Consider the following 17122-nt stretch of genomic DNA (forward strand, 5'->3'; position numbering starts at 1 on the left):
TTCTCAGATGCAAAGGCTGGGGGATATGACGCGAGCAGCCACTTTACACACAGTGATGGGACGCGATACTAAAGTGCGTGGACTGATAAATAAGCAGCAAGGTTCCCGGTGGCGACAGTCAGATTACTCCAGCAGCTCGCACGCGCAGACCCACAGAATCCCGTGCTTCTAGCTAAAATCCGCCGGTCGAGCTCCGCTGCTTCCAGTGCACGCGAGGCCCGCACGGTGCGCATCCCCGCCGCCGCGTACCGGAACGGGCGAGCCGCACGCACAGCGCGACTCCGACGGCCGCGGCCGTTCACCTTCACGCTCGCGCGGTGGAACGCTGGCGAGCAGCGCGATCCTCACGCGATCTTCTCTGCACGCGTGGGCGCGACAAACCCGCCTCGGAACGCTCTCGTTTCGCGGCCCAATTATTGGGCCGGTTTCGTGTGACTCGCACGCGCTCGTTTGGCGGCCAGGCGACATTCATTTGATCCGCAGCCCCTTAGCTCCCTGCCGCTCGCGTCCTTCGCGTCCGTCTCTCGCTGTATGCCGCGTTTAGCGTCGATTTCCTCTCATTGCTTCCCAAAGATGTGCGCTCTGTTTTGTCTTCATTGGTAGTGTAATCCCAACGCGCGAGCGTTCGCCATTCCTGGGTTTATGTTTGGCTGGGAAGGCGAACAGGCTCGCGCTCGTCCTCATCCGGCTGGATTGTGTTACTGCGTGTACAATGTGTCCGCAGGTCAAACTGGAGGGGTACAAGGCGAATGAGGTTTTCTAGTACATGATCAGTGACTGATAACATGTAACCTGGATGACGCCAGATTCCAAAAATTAAGTACTTTTTGTGATTACACGTACATCACATCTGCAAGGCGTCTATAGGATGTCCTTCATGTCAAATAGAGGTTTAGAAGATGTCTTTAAGATGTTTATGATTTAGAATGAATGTAAAACTGACAACAAAATCACCAACTAAAAATTAACATCTAATTAAAAATATGGACAAAAAACAGTATTAGTATCTCAGTGATAGTGAAAGAACTCAACTCGTAAATTCTAACTTTGCCTATTTCACTGTAGTGTATTGTATTTTATTATTTCGTGTTCCTTTTTTGGTAACATCTCTTGCGAGATGTATGTATTTGTATTAATTTTGCATGGTTTAATGAAAAAAGAAAAACTTGACTGTTTGCATTTTTTCATTAAAACACAGGCAGCTTCTATTTTGGCTCTGTGTTTGTAATTATCACAATGCCAAATCAAATCAATGTATTCGAGTCCACGCTAATGTAACCGTTTCAGTATCCTCTGATTCGTAAGACATAAAGAATTTATTTCTATTGATTGTCAAAAGCTAGTGTTCCCTGACCGGGAATCGAACCCGGGCCGCGGCGGTGAGAGCGCCGAATCCTAACCACTAGACCACCAGGGAGCGCTGTGCACACATGTGTGTTCAGGTGATCATAACACTATGACTCAATACAACTATAACAGTTTAACACGTGATCATTTACTCTTTATATACAGACGCTATGCCACGTTTAAAATCTCTAAAAACCACAGACAGACTACAACGAACAGAAAACATCCTGTTTTTACCGTGATTATGCTACTCTTATATCATTAGATTGTCTAACTTAACTTTTCATCCCATTATTCTCATTATTTGTCAGTGCACGGTCCTGTTATTGAAGTTATTTTGCGCCATACCCTTAATTATATGTACTTAACGTACGCTTACATCCCAAATTTTCCCCAGACATATTTTATTTTTATTTTTTGGAAAAAGTGTGTGGAAAAATTGTTTTATGGTCGACCACTCTTGTGACCAGTGGGATTAGATGTGGTATACTGAATGTAACATATTTCTTGCGCTAGTCACACAAATTGTTAATTATATCTTAGTGCCCAGCTATTTGTCTATTTTTCACGACTGTCCTTGTACATCACATTCTGAGTATTATTGATACATTAAAGAAATAGTGTAATAAAGCAATAAATAATATTTCAGACATTGAGAGAAACACTGACGATACTCAACCATCACACGTATTTCAACAACTGTATAATTTTTTTCTTTTGTACATATTAACATTACCATTTTTATATTAGTGCTTACCAGTGATTACAAAAAAACATTGTTACATGTTTTTTGTAACATTTGAATTTTCAATTATGTGGCAATAATTTGTCATTGCAACATTAGTCTGTAATCATGCAAAACTAGCTACTGCACTGAACTGTATTTGTAGTCTAACCTAAGTTCAGCTGTTTATCTCCCCGCAGTCCACGATTGTGACCATGTCTTATGACCACACTCCTGACAAAACCTAAATATATGTGAATTCATATATTAATTACTAGACACTTTAAAGATAACGCTGTATTCCAAAAATCTTGTCATATCTTTTATGCTGACATAGCTTACTTTATTAGCCTTTTGTTTTTCAAATAGTGCAAACAGGAACATAAATTCTCTGGTCATTGTGTACCATAATTTGCAACCAAGCTCATATGATGAAACGCTGCACATATTTCATAGGTGAGAACACCATTAGGTTGTGTTGAACATATTTTTCAGAAAGTGCACTAAGACAATCACCAGTGCGTGTTATAGCAGAAGTCATCTTATCAAATTGTGCGAAACTCTTTTTCACCCGGTTCACTATTGTGCGATAAGTGATGAGGTGATACAGAAATCAATTTTTTTTTACAATTTTTCTGCTTTTGTAAAAAAACTAATGTGCAAACAACCAACATCTAATTTTAGCATACAACCCTTCTTCTCTAAACTGTATGGAGAGAGAGGTCAAATGGTGAAAGAAAGGCAGTACCTAGTCTGGAGGGAAGTGGGTGTGGAGGACTGAAGTGAGTCCATCTGGAGGCAGAGTCACAGCAGGAGGGGTGCCGAGTCTGCTTTGTCATACATTAAACTGGAATAAAGCTGAAAAAACTGTACAGAGTAAGTCTGTATCATTTGATTTCTTATTTTCTGTTAGTTTGGTCTGCGTTTGCATTGGTTCTTGATTTAAAACCTGGTTTATTTGCTTGTAAGACAGGATGTGCCTGAGGAATGCGCTCATTTATATAAATACACTCACCGTCACGGGTGCTTTGAAGCTGCGCTGGATTTATTTATTGTTTGTATCTTACGTAGTTATTGAACATCTGAGCTTTGTTAGACATATGGTGTTGCGGGGGTTAGAGGATTTATATGCTATGTTTTAAAGTGGGACTAGCTCTCACCCCGAGATCTTAAAGGACACAGTAACAACCCAAAAATGAGAAATCTGTCATCATGTCATTCTAAGAGGTTAAGTTAATAATGATACAGTTTTCGTTGTTTTGTGAGTTATTGCGTGTTAAAAGGGATCATTCACCCTCAAGTTGTACTAAGATATTTGCCAAACAGTTGCTGGTAGCCAATCTTGACTTCTGTAGTAATGGAAAATACAATGGAAGTGAATGGCCTACCACAATGTGGGGGGTGTGTTTACTAACATCTCTAAATAGTTTTCTGTTGAGATTCAGCAGAAGGAAAGAAATTCTACAGGTTTGGACATACAATGGGGTTAGTACAACTGATGTCTCGCCAAAAAAATACAATTGTTTGGGGTGAACTGTCTCTTTAAAACACTCTGGGCAGTGAGTGCATGCATATCTATAAGTGTGTAGGTTTTTTTTTTTTTTTTTTTTTTTTTGGAATTCAAAAGTTTAGAAATAATAAGAGAAATTGTGGAATTCAAAAGTTTACTATCCAAAACACCACCACTTTTAGTAAAACCAATGTGCAGTGGCAGCAAACAGGCCACATAGGTTCCTTGTAAAAGTGTCGGACCTCCGTGCCCCCAAACTTAGCCCACTCTGTTAACACAATTTATCTATGGCTGAGACTATGCTTCTCGAGCTTGGGATACATCTGTGGTCTTTGTAACACGATCAGTGACTGAAGTGCCTGCAGTGTCGCGGATTCTTGTACAGCCAGCTCTGCTCATGCCACTTTGTTGCTTCAGAACGGCTCTCTGTCCTATCTGCCTCTCTTTTTGCGACTCCTGTTTTTGCAGATTGTCGGAGCCTATCTGATACGGGACACACATCCAGTTCGACCTTCATTTGACAGATCCAATATACCGTCTTCTCCAATCATGCTAAAGTCTGCTGGTCTCGAATAACCTTCCACCGTCTTCACGAAGGGTAGGCGTTTGGCCCGCCGCTTGTGTTCACACCGTTTCAATTGTGATGGCGTGTTAGCGTGGCGTCTTAACGGAGCGGATGGTCACCGGCGGCATGGCCGGACTGGGGCATGTCCTCCTGCTGGTCTTTGAGAGCCTTTTCAGCTTCGCCGGGACACTAGGTGTCTGGTTTTTTGAGTGAGTGTTGTGGAGCTCATGGGTCTCCAGTTTCGTGCCCCCTGTGTCCCTGGATCGACTTCCCTATTGCTTTGCCTGCTATGCCTCGCTTTTTTTGCTCTGTCAGCGCTTCTATCATCTTCCCACATTCTACTTCCTGAAGGACGAAATGAGGCGCGACGAGGTGCGAGACACACCGAGATCGCCTCCTCTGTCTCTCCTGCCTTGCCACCATGGCGTATTTCGTCGAAGTGAGTGCCTGACACGAGCGCAAACCGGGTGAACTCGCAGGAGACTTGGTGACGGTTCCCGGGCGGCCTGTTGAAGGTTTGCGAGACGTTCGGCTGGGCCAGTGTCATATCGTGTTTGTCAGCGCAGTGAGCCCCCGTCTCTCTCTTACGACAGTCACTCGGCTCTAGGCGGAGTCCGTCTCTGAGTGGTGCATGGCCGTCTACTGCATCTGTTTCATGATTTCGGCGGCCATCGTGGTGATGTGGCGTAGCTGGATGCACCGGGGGTTGACGCTGTCGTTCAACCGCTTCCTTTCTGCCTACACCCTGTTGGCGGCCGTCATGTACCTCACTGCCACTATCATTTGGCCGGTCTTCAATTTTGACAGCCGTATTTCGAGGAGCTCAAGCCAACCGAACTTCTGCCGAAACAGTCACGGTTTGTGTCCGTGGGATAAACTGGTTATCGTGGCCGTTCTCACCGCTCTCAACTTCCTGATCTACCTGGCAGATCTGGTGTATTCTGCCCGACTGCTGTTTGTCAAGGTGTGAGAGAGCAAGCGGTCATCGGATCCTGGGCATTGATGAAATCTAGGGATGCACCGATGTATCGGCCGCCGATATTTATCGGACGATTTTTCCTCAATTTACAATCATCGGCATATCGGCTACATAAGGAAAAAGGCTGATATAACAAACCGATGGTTATTATTAATTTTATTAATTGGAAAACTGAAGGCACTGAGCTGTATGTCTGTTGCATAATCTGTAGGCGCTGCTGTCTGCACTTTAAATGCTAATCAAATAACAAAAGACAAAAGATTGCACACTATTCTTGACTAAATAACTTTTGTAACTTTCATAAGTATAGCGGACCTCATCTGAATGATGACCAAAACTTTACTGATGTTTTATTAATTTATTGTGTCCCTTTTCACTCCAAAAAAAATCACCAGCTAGAGAAGTGCACATTAACACTCTCTCTCTCTCCGTTGCATTTTCATCAACATACAGTGAATTACACAAAACAACTAATTACAACTAACAGTAAACGGTAACATATGTATGAGATCTCCTTTACTTACTGCCTTAGTAAAGGAGATCTCATACATATTTAAATTTAGAAAAAAATATTAAAATGTATACAAAAACAAATAAGAAGATTTATTATAATAAAGTCTGTTACAATAAAGAAGGATTAATATGTATTTAATTTATACAGTGGAGTGTTATTTTACATGTTGTTTTACTTTATTTCTATACCTGAATCGGTATCAGTATCAGAATCGGCAAATAAGTGTTTGTTAAAAAATCAGTATCGGGTCATGGCAGATGCAACATATGCAGAGTCTGTATTGATGATAAATTTGTTGAAGTGTGTATATTACATTAAAACTAGTCATTGTTGCGACCTGTACAAAATACTTGTATTTTATTGTTCATTTATGATATAATATTTAACAATTCAGTTTACAGCACTTGGGATTTTAACAAAATTATATATAAAAAAACAATTAATGCAAATTCTTTATTCTTAATTTTGTATAACTCTCTCTCACAAAAAAAGAAACAAAAAAACTGGATTTATGCCATTTACACGGGTCAGAAAATACATAAAGTGGTATTCGAATTTTATCTTCCTGGGCAAGAATCTTCCTTATGTGTGGGAAACATTGGTAGAGTTGTTTTTCATAGAAAACATCATCAATATCTTGTCAAGTGATTTGAATGCACCTGACATCATAATTATGATTCCTAACTCATAAATATGAACTCTCCCCAGGAGTGCAGCAATTGATTGTATTTTTAGTAATGTGATTAGTGCATTTTCTGATTGTGCCATTGCTGCTTTTTGATGGAGTATCGCGTCTGCATCACTGTGTTAAACTACTGTACATTTTTGTGCTGTTTATGTGACTTGAGAGTGCATGTTTTGTACCTGTAAGTGTTGTGGAAGGCAAACAGGGCCAAAAGTCTTCAAATGGAACACGTGGAATTTGACCCACAAAAACGTGGCCATTTTAAATATGTCTCTTTTGCATGTGTAGACATGCACATTAGGGCTGTCAAAATGGCTGAAAAAACTAAAATCGATTTTTATTACATAAATATTATCAAAATTCGAATTACATTTTGAATTTAAAATGCATTATTTCAGTTAGGCGGGGGTGAAGAAAAGCTTTTGGATTCTCTCCTGAGGCCACAAGAGGGCGCATCGAGCAAAATATCACTAATGCACGTCTCTTCAAAGGATAAGATAACATGACTATCTATGAAAAAAAGTGCATAATGTTTATAAACCAATTATAATTAAGTTGCTTAAACAACTATAAACAAAACAGCATGTATGTATACATAGTTTAATACAAAGGGTGAAAGACAGTCACACAATTTTTAATTTAAAAACACGACTTGCAGTGGGATGGGGAAAAAACCCACCATAAAGTCTTGAGATATGTTTTTTTAAAGTTGAAATTGCATTAATTTTACATGGCTTTCTAAAACTATAGGTGCTGGCTCATTTTTGTACTAGACGTGAGTGCAACGCTGATAGATGTCCCTCTAGAAAATGCGCAAAATATGCATTCAGTGTGAACAGCTTGGTTTCAGTTTTGACGTAAACAACATCCTTCTTTACGCATTTGATGTTCTCTTTTTCCCCGCAATATTCGTAATTAACAATGCCAGCAAGCCTACACTGCATCTAGTGTCTTCAACTGGGATATGCTAACAAAAACATTATAATGCAATGGCACTTACATCGTCATCATATCTTGGGCACCAATGATAAGGCTGCCTCCTTAATGCACAACTTTATTCGAATGCAACGTTTTTGCATTCAAATGTAGATTTTTATTTTAAATTTGACGAATATTCGAAATTCAAGGGTTTTTTTGACCGCCCTAATGCATATTCTGGCCATGTTATAATATCATATCTGATGTGTTTGCATGCATGCATACCGGCTTACCATTACAACATCCTTCATGAATAAACATGATGTCTGATGTTTTTATACATATTTACCAATATACCATTGTGTCACATATGCAAAATATAGTCTCACCAATACAGCAATTTAATTGGCAGGCTGTTTGTGCATGCTGCCGCATTAATGCGGACAAACAATGCTTGCTGACAGGATCAAATTCCATGCATTCTGTTTAAAGACTTTTGGCTCCATCTGCCTTCCATAAAGTGTTATCATTGACACTTTGCATCACATTTCTGCCAGGTCTGTATTCATGTGTTATAATGAAAATGAACAATTTCAGAGCAAACCAATTTTATATTATATTCTATAATAATTTCAAATGTATCAAGAACAAATAAAGTTTTTTTATGATATGTAAACAAGTTTGCATTCTAATTTACACTTTGTTGTAAATGTTTATTTATTTTTCCTATTTTCATTTTGTCTTGCAGCTTATGATCTTCTAGTAAAGTGCATGAATATAACATGACGTCCACAATGAAATATCAGTAAAAGGTTTAATTGATAAATATTTATAATAAAGGAATTTAATTTATGTTTAATATAAAGAGATTATCAACTTTTATTCATTGACTTACAGAATGGTGTTCATTAAGATCATAAATAATCTAGAAAAGTCACAGGATTTAGAATTTTTTTTTTTTTTCAATCTTAAGCTTTTCAGAAAATGGCCACGGTTTGACTTTTTATGAACGCTTAAGTAAAAAAGGGCACTTTTATCAATTCATTATAAAGGCATAACTCTAACTTACCAAACTTGTTTTTCTGGATTCATAATGTCTTTATATCAAACGTCATTATTAATCAAGATGTTTTGCATTTACTTGTTCAGAAGTAATTTGATGAGACTGTAATCACATTTACTGATTTGTCACTTGTTTAAAATCAATTAGAAGTTGGTCGTAAAAACAAACTATTTGATAAAACATATAAATGCACACTGATATAATGATTTTGCCACTCGTATTCTTTTGAAGGTTATGTCGGTTCCCTCTTTTGAAAACTAGGTTTGTAACTGTGTATATTCTTTAAATTTAATTGTGGATATATTTCCGTTGTGATCATCCATAAGAGTAAGTTGACCCCGATGTCGAGTCAGTGGGTAAGATGCACCATCTGGTTGTTAAATGACCCATCTGACCCAAATCTGTTTCAAACCCATGTGGAAATAATAATAATAATAATAATAATAATATAATAATAAAAAAACTAAATTTAAGAATTTCCTTTTATAAACAGTCATATTTCGTTTCATGAAGGTTAACTTTAACAACATAAAACAACCAAAATGAAGTTTGAATTTCAATATTAATTGTTTGCATTTCTGAAACAATATCTTGAACACTAAAAGGTGTAGCCTTCCTAAAAACAGACTGAACAGTTGAGAGTTTGTTGGTCATAAGTGACTACGGGTGGAAAGATATATCTGATTATAATGTGATGATGAAAGCATTTTCTGGTTCATATCAGAGAAAGGATTTGATGCACTTGTACGCTTTCTCTATATCAAATAACTACAAATAATATGTATATATGATAAACCTAAACAGTAATATCACATTAAAATACCATTTTATAATTCAGAGAATGCTGTCACACTACAGTGCCTTAATGTGGGGTAAGTGTAAAATGCTGACTCAATTTTACACTTCAAATTACATTTGGGCTCACTTTGCCCCATAGCTGCCATATTGAAAAAAATAAAAATAATAAAAAAATAGCTACTGTTTGCTTACGAGTTCAGACTAAATATTTAGCTAAATGATTTGCATGGTTTTAAATGTTGCTAAATCACGCCTCCATATGTATCAAATATTTTAAAGCCTGGATAAATTTGCTTTGACTCTAACAACTATTAGATCTGTATATGCTAATGTATTTTACTTTGAGAAGCCAAAAACAGTTTTTAAAGTAAATGGGGTGCTTTCCATTCCCCCCATGTGTTTCTACTTTTCACAGTCTGGCAGACAATGATCACCGCCCGTGTTTCCAAAATACATGGTCCACATGGAACAGTAAAAAGGTAACAGTTGCCGAAGATACAGGGGGTGGGGTCAACTTACCCCACTCTCCCCTACTTACCACTGAAGATGAGACAGCTCAGAGTACAGAGAGAGCACACTCTTATCAAACATCTACATAAAAGTCTGAAAATTATTACAGAGTGTGCTGGCCTTCTCTGTTAATTGTATATTTGTAACAACTGGATGATTTGTATTAACAAGCAATAAGTCGAGGACTGGTCGTTTCTGGTAATATTCCTGTAGCTCATCTGTAGTGGTCGAGTCACTCATTTAAGAGTGTGTTCGAGCAGTGAAACTCTTCAGCTGTTCACTGATAGACATCAAATAGTGTTTATGTCACAGTAGCTTTTTGTTAATTTATCAGACGGAGAACCAGGAACCATGACTGGATGAGATTTTTACATAGAAACATACCATTAGTGGAACGTGATATTATTATACCGGCCAATCGCTCAGCGGACAAGAACTCGACAAATGGGAGGTAGAAATGACACCATTAATAAATATGACTTTCCTTATGATTCTAAAATATGATTTTTTTAACTTTGACTTCGAACAATTCCATATGTTTGCCATATTTAAGATGAAAAGCTACTAGAAGTCTTTAACCTTGAGAAATGCAGAGACTACCACTCTTAAAAGGACAGTTCACCCCAAAATGAAATTGATTATCATTTACTGACCCTCGTGTTGTTTCAGTTCTGCTGTTGACCATAATATATATATATATATATTTTTTTAGAAATGTCTCAAATTGCTTTTACATACAATGAAAACCAGTAGTGTTCAATGTTGTTTTGGCCTTCACTGTTCTTCAAAATATCTTTAAAATAATTCAGACCTTGTTTTCAATCTGAGACCTTACAACAGCAGATTACTGTTGTTTATGCATTAAAGACTTAATATAAATCTGTACTCCTCACAGTTTATTATTAAAAGAGTACTGTTTTGTCTTTCTTAAAGGGATAGTTCACCCAAAAATGAAAATGTGATGTTAATCTGCTTACCAAGATGCATCCAAGATGTAGGTGACTTGTTTCTTTAGTAGAACACAAACGAAGATTTTTTAACTCAAACTGTTGCAGTCCTCTCAGTCATGTGATGTAAGTGGATTGGAATCATGGCTTTGAGAGTCATAAGACATCATACACAAACAAACCAAATCTCTTGAGAATACATACAAATGATCGGTCTGTGCAAGAAACTGAACAGTATTTATATCGTTTTTTTCCCCCTCTGATTCACGCAATGTCCGAACTGTTCAAGTGGACCATTTGACACTCCTAATTGAGACTGTAGATAGAGTGTCTGGTCCACTTGAGAGATAGTGGCGGTAATGCACTTATAAGTCTGCGATGCGCCGAAAGCAAGAAAAAGTAGAAGACATGTCACTCGCCGTCTGTTGAGAACGTGCTCAGGGCCGTTCAGACACATTGCGGTGAAAATCAGAGGTAAAAAACGATATACAGTGCCTTGCGAAAGTATTCATACCCCTTCATTTTTTTTATGAAGCAGCCTTATGTTCAACTGCTTTAAATTATTTTTTTTCCACATCAATCTACACTCATATTCACCATATTGACAAAGCAAAAACTGAATTGTCACAACTTCGTAAATTTATAAAAAAAAAAACCTGAAATAAGTACATTGCTGCACAAGTATTTATATAATTTTTTAGATGTTTAGCTTTAGAAGCTTAAAGTATTTTTGTGTGTGATGCGACAAGCTTTGCACATCAGCATTTGGCAATTATCTGCCATTCTTCTCTTCATCTTAACTAAACTCAAGCTCTGTCAGGTTGGATGGGGGCAGATGCACATTTTCAGGTTTCTCCAAAAATATTTGACTGGGTTCAATCCCAGGCTGTGGCTGGGCCACTCAAGGACATTCACAGAGTTGTCTATAAGCTACTCTTGCTTTGTGTTTAGGATCATTGTCCTGTTGGAAGGTAAACATTCTGCCCAGTCTGAGCTTCTGAATGCTCTGACTGGACTGGGTTTTCATTAACGCTATCTCTATATTTTGCTGCACTGAGGAGTGTTTCTTCTACTCTGACGAGTTTCTCAGTCCCTGCCGCTGAAAAACAGCTCCACAGCATGAGACTGAGACCAGCACACTTTACTTTTGAGATGATACTCTGCAGGTGATGAGCAGAGCTGGTTTCCTTCAAACATGATGCTTGGAATTGAGGTTCATCAGACCAGAGAATCTTGTTTCTCAGAGTCTGGGGGTCCTTTAGGTGCTATTTTGTAAATTCCAAGCGTGTTTTCATGTGTCTTAACTGAAGAGAGGATTGAGTTTAGCCACACCACTATAAAGCCCAGATCGGTGGAGTGTTGCAGTGATGTTTGTCTTTCTGTAGGTTTTTCCTATCTCCACATATGATCATGGAGCTCAACTTGAGTGACCATCAGCTTCTTGGTCACCACTCAAACCAAAGCCCTTCTCCATCAGTTGCTCAGTTTGGCCAGGAGGCTAGATCTAGGAAGAGTCCTGGTTGTTTTCAAACTTTCTTCCATTATGGGTAACAGAGACTACTTGTGTGTAGTACTACTTCTGTGACTCTTCAATGAAGCAGAATGCTTTTCTGAACTCTTCTCCAGATGTGTGGCTTGACACAAAACTGTTTCTGAGCTCTACAGGCAGTTCTTTTGACCTCAGTGCTCGATTTTGGCTCTGAGATGTATTATTAGCTGTAGTTCTTTTGACCTCAGTGCTTGTGCCTTTCCCAAATCATACCCATTCAACTGAATTTGCCACAGGTTAACTTTACTCAAAGAGTAGTAACATCTACAAGCAATAATGAATGTTCCTGAGCTAAATTTCAACTTCCCCAGATAAGGGTATGAATACTTATGCAATGGAATCATTTTAGTTTTTTATTTTTAATAAATTTGCAAAGATGTTAAAAATGTTATGTTTTTTTTTTTTTTTTTTTTTTTATGTGGGAAAAAAAAGTAATTTAAAGCAGTTTATCATAGGGCAACATAACAAAATGTGAAAAAAATGAAGGGGTATGAATACTTTCCCCAAGGCACTGTAAATACTGTTCAGTTTCATGCACAGACTGATCGTTTTGTGTCTTTACACATCAATGTATCGTCACGAGCCGCAGGGTTTAATTTGGTTTTGTTTGTGTATGTTTTTTTTTTTTTTTTTACTCAAAGCCGTGATTCCCATCCACTTCCATTATAAGACTGACAGACTGCAACGGTTTGAGTTAAAAATCTTTGTATGTGTTTTACTGAAAAAACAAAGTCACCTACATCTTGGATGCTCTGGAGGTAAGCAGATAAACATCAAATTTTCATTTTTGGGTGAACTATCCCTTTAAGCAATAGCATATTTATCCAATGTCCTCTGAGTCTCATGATCATAAGTTAGTATGTCATAACTTTCATTTTTTATGGCATAATCGTTACTTTTTATATCATCATTTTGGTTTTTATGTCACAATTTTGACGTTTAGCTCATAATTATGACTTGTGTAATAATATCAACTTTTTATGAGATTCATTACATAATTATGGCTTTTTGTCATAATTATGACTTAGTATGTCATATTTTTAGACTTTTTTATCTTATAATTTCTTTCTGTCATCAGTGACTTTAGGTAGTAGTAATAATTTAAACTTATCTCACAAGTGACTTATGTCATATTGTTGACTGTTATATCATAATTTTAACTTTTTTATCATAGGTATGACGTTTTTTTCCTCATTTTGATAGTATCTCATAATTTCAATTATATCATAATATCAAACTTTTCAAAGTATGTCAATACTTTTTATGGCATATTTATGACTTTATGTCAGTATTATGATGTAATTTTTTTTTTTTTTTATCTCATAATCAAAAGCATGCTTTTTTTCTTAAGTGGCAAGAATGGACTTCCATATTATGAATTCATTTTCAAGAATAATATAGATCTGTAGACCTCACAGTTCATTATTAAAAATACTAAAATCCTTTATTAACAACAGCCTATTTTTTTTTCCCCTCAAAGCTTCTGTCTCTCAACCTGAGAAAAGGATTGTACTTCTTGGGAAAACCAGAGATGGAAGGAGCAGCGCCGGGAATACGATTCTCAAACAACAAGTCTTCAAGAGCAAAGCTTCGCCTGAATCCGTGACGGCTGAATGTGTCAGGCAGAGACCGGAAGGTCCACAGCAAAAGATCACCGTTATTGACACGCCTGGACTCTTCGACACCGGGTCTGGTTGAGGAGAGCATCAAATCCGAGATCAATTAGGTCTGTGATCGAAAGTTCTCCGCGTCCAGACATGTTCACCATTGTCCTGAAAGGTGGGAGATGAGGGACAAGAGATGGAGGGTCGTGGATAAGATCATCGAGTATTGTGGAGAAGATACCTTCAATCATTCCTGTGGTTTTATTCACTCACAGAGAACAGCTGGAAGGTCAAACCATCAAGGAGTTTGTGAAGATGAGTCCAAAGCTACAGGAGCTGGTTGATAAATGTGGAGGCCGCTGTCCACATCATCGATAGCAAATACTGGAAAAATCGTCAAATGGGATAAAGGAGCAACAGAGTCCAGGTGAAGAACCTGCTGGAGACCATCGCGCAGAAGCTGAAGGACAATCAGAAACGGCTGCTACACCACGAGCTGCTTCAGGAGAGATTCAAGAGGAGATGAAGAACATAAGCGAGGACAATCTGTCGCCAGAAGAGAAGCGAGAAGTGGCGAAAAAGCTCGTTCACAAAAAGCTTCTCATCAGACTTGCAGGAGTGACCACGGGAACACTAACAGGTGCATTTCTGGGCATCGGTGTCGCTGTGGCCCCCCGTAGTGACTTTGCTGAAAGCCACCGATGTGTTCCCAGAGTAGGAACCGTAGCCGTAGTCGCGGGAATAGCGGCGGTGAAGGTGGGGATCGTCGCTGCGGGGGTCGGGGTCGGAGTAGCTGGTTCGGGTATCACTGCAGGTGTTGCTGTTGGAGTCGCGTCTCTCACCGGAGCGATCGGAGGAGGAGAGTTACCGGATACAAAGCTGCGGAAGAAGCAGATTCGGTGTGTGACGCAATAAAGAATGCCACGAAACTCAACTATGTGAATGCCAAAGGTGCTGTGAAAAAGGCAAACGAATATACTGATATGGGAACAGAATTGTTTTTTTAAGTGCTGTATGAGTGATAATTTATAACTCTATGATATGATTGTTGTCTAAATGATGCTTGGGGATTTGTTTTTTTTTTTTAATTCTCACCATTAAATAAATGCTGTCACATAGGCTTTTTTAAGTGTTAGTTTTACTTTTTTAATTTAATTGGTTGCAATTATAATATAAAACAATTGTATTTCATTATAAGGTGCAGTGACAAAAAACAGGCCTATCAACACAAACTTTTAAAAGGAGAACATTTGTACCGATAAGGAGTCATATTAGTAATCTGTATGTGACCAGTTTTGGGGAACATACTTTTAAAAGTAATGCATTACAATATTGTGCTACTTCCTGAAAAAGTGACTAATTACTATGTTACTTTGTTACTTTTTATGGAAAGTAATGTGTTACGTTACTTTTGCTTTACTTTTTTACTCATCTGCCTTGGCCTCAGTTTTCTCTCATTCGAAACAAACAAATATAGTGGGGTTTTTTTTTTGGTTATTTTTTCGGGGGTAACGTCACGGAAGTCGTAACTTAAAAAAGAAATAAAGAGACCATGTACTGCACCGGTGCCTGTGCATTCATTTAGTTGAATAGCTGGAGCGGGTCTATTGTCCGTATTGGGTATATATACGGGTTGGTCTATGGTTACACAAACAAACAAACCAAAAAACACAAAGGTCATGTTCATCTAAAGTCATTTTTTGCTTATTAGTATGGTTGATCATCGAAGGTCAGCAGCAAAGATGCTGATAAATTGGATTCAAATACATAAAGGATATGTGTATACATTTTGGTTTTACTTTAATTTAATTGGTTGCAATTATAATATTAAACAATTGTATTTTATTATTTATAAGGTGCAGTGAAATATATCAACACAAACTTTTTAAAAAGAAGAACATTTGTACCGATTTTAGTAATCTATATGTGATTGCTAAGATTAAGATAAGACTAAATCTATCTATATTGTTTTGATTTATCTTTTTTTAATGCATGGGATTTGTTATTGATTCTCTCTGTATTTTTCGTTGTCATTAATTAGAATAATAGTACATTATTTTCACTTGCATTTACTTTTGTGTAAAGGTCTTGTTTTATTTTTCTAACAAGAATATATGGACTAATCATAACCTAACAGCTGAAGCTCTCATTACATTTTAGTTCTTCTCCTATAAGCTATTCATTTCAGTGTGCACTAAAACAATTTTTTTTTTTCTCTTTATACATTAACAGAAGGGCCTGTTATGGTTTGCTGTTATCATGTTTGGTGACTCTCTGTCCAGCAGATAGCGCTCGTGCAACATGAATTAACAGTCGTGCAGTTAAACAAGCTAACATTGTCTTTTATTGTACAAAGATCCAGAAGAGGTTCTCAGTTTTATTGAAGGCATGTGGATTGAAAAATTATCCTTACAAGAATTACAAAAGCTTCTAGAACTTGTCGAGCCACAAGTGAAGTAAACTGCACACTATTTTCTACTAAATCTAAATCACTGGGCCTACAATGAAAATGACCTTCATGTTTCCTGCTCCCTCTTTCCCAGAATGAACAATACTACAAAACAGCACTGTGCAGCCTTTACTTAGACTTTAAAACTAAAACTGACACAGCCTTGGGTATACTAGCCTGCTCTTTAATTAAGGCCAGACTCTGAAGTATACTTGGTATGCATTTGAAACGTGATCCAAATCTGGTTAGAAAAAACAAAAAGTTTTGCAAAGGAAAACGCCCATAATATTTTTCACTTTTATTTTAACATTTTTCACTTTTATTTTAATATTGCTTTATACATTACAGTTTGTTTCAAAGCCTTACAGTGATCAACAGGAAACTATGATTCAATGATGCAAATAGAGTTTCATTTTGGCTGTAACGTAGCTCTAACAAGAAAATTTTGTCTTTGTCGATTCATTTCCATTGTAAAAGATCATCATTTAATTATTAGTTCAAACAGTGATGTCTGAGTTTTGAGTTTAGTAAACATAAAAAGTGACAATACATCTGCATTACACTTCTTTGTCAAGGATAACACAATAAAGTGACAAGACTTATTTCCATTGTGGTCCTTGATATTAGGAGAATAAATTTTTTCGTGACGACACATTTTTGGCATACATTTCATACTAATTACAATATATATATATATATATACACAGTGGTGTGAAAAAGTGTTGGCCCCTTCCTGATTTCTTATTATTTTTTTGCATGTTTGTCACACTTTAATGTTTCATATCATCAAACAAATTTAAATATTAGTCAAAGATAACATAAGTAAACACAACATGCAGTTTTTAAATGAAGGTTTTTATTATTAAGGGAAAACAAAATCCAAAACTACATGGCCCTGTGTGAAGAAGTGTTGATTGTGGGAGCGTTGACAGGGACGGTGACGGGTGCCGGTCCGGTCAT

The 17122-nt window shown here is 37.5% G+C and overlaps 1 non-coding gene and 2 pseudogenes across 1 annotated transcript; 2 read left to right on the forward strand and 1 right to left on the reverse strand.

Moving 5' to 3' along the window:
* Positions 1 to 1345: 1345 nt before the first annotated feature.
* Positions 1346 to 1417, reverse strand: trnae-cuc. Its single transcript has one exon. It is a non-coding gene; the product is annotated as a tRNA-Glu (tRNA).
* Positions 1418 to 4272: 2855 nt separating this feature from the next.
* On the forward strand, positions 4273 to 5214 carry LOC122145503 (annotated as a pseudogene).
* A 3432-nt stretch (positions 5215 to 8646) lies between these two features.
* On the forward strand, positions 8647 to 14628 carry LOC122145504 (annotated as a pseudogene).
* The last annotated feature ends 2494 nt before the right edge of the window (positions 14629 to 17122 follow it).

Source organism: Cyprinus carpio, chromosome A7 (assembly GCF_018340385.1).
Source record: "Cyprinus carpio isolate SPL01 chromosome A7, ASM1834038v1, whole genome shotgun sequence".
Lineage (NCBI taxonomy): Eukaryota > Metazoa > Chordata > Actinopteri > Cypriniformes > Cyprinidae > Cyprinus > Cyprinus carpio.